Raw genomic sequence first — 857 nt, 5'->3', positions numbered from 1 at the left:
TCATTTAAATTCAAAAATAGATATATTATTATAATGCTTTGCCACATTAAAATAAAAACTGGTCTACTAACCTTGATCCCTGTCAAATTTTTATAACAAGCAGAAACCACTGTTTACAGGTCGATATTTAAAAAACAATGTTGGATATGTTTCATTTATTGTGTACGAAGCCAAAACAAAGGTCCAAAAAGTGACTTGTCAACCATAACAATGTATATTTTTCACATTAGTAAAAGCCAATATCCAACTAAGTGTAAATGTGAAAACACCCATTTAATAATATTCAACAGATATTACTTTATGTCAATAAATATTCTAGAGTACTGACAAATATCCAGGGCCCAATTTGTTTAGAGCTATCTTATCACAAAACCGTGTCCACTATGATGTGTTGTTGTGAACTCATAGCTTACGGGCAGATGGTATATCAAAGGCCATGGTATGTGCCATCCTTTATTTATTCATATTAGCATTATACTGTTAACCACCTATACAGGGTTACAAACGAATAACAAAGCATTTTTACATGGAATACAAATATAATATTTCAGGTAAGATTTTGCCCAAATTTAAGGATTTGCTTTAGGAAGGCAGCTGACCCCCACCCCCACCCCCTGTATCATACTATAAATTATATAATGGATATATCGTAGTTCAAAGATAGCTTAGAAAATCTGTAGCGAGCTTTTCATCAGGGCAACTAGAAAAACACTAAGTCCTTCAAAACATAAAACAAATGCGAAGATTTTGTAAATATTTAATGATTTATTTTTAAACAACATTATATTAACAAATAAATATTAAAATATTAACAAATACATTTTAAAAATGAGAGGGAGAGAGAGAGAGAGTGAGAG

This window comes from Gigantopelta aegis, chromosome 6, assembly GCF_016097555.1.
Source record: "Gigantopelta aegis isolate Gae_Host chromosome 6, Gae_host_genome, whole genome shotgun sequence".
Classification (NCBI taxonomy): Eukaryota; Metazoa; Mollusca; class Gastropoda; order Neomphalida; family Peltospiridae; genus Gigantopelta; species Gigantopelta aegis.
Note: the sequence above shows the minus strand (reverse complement) of the source record.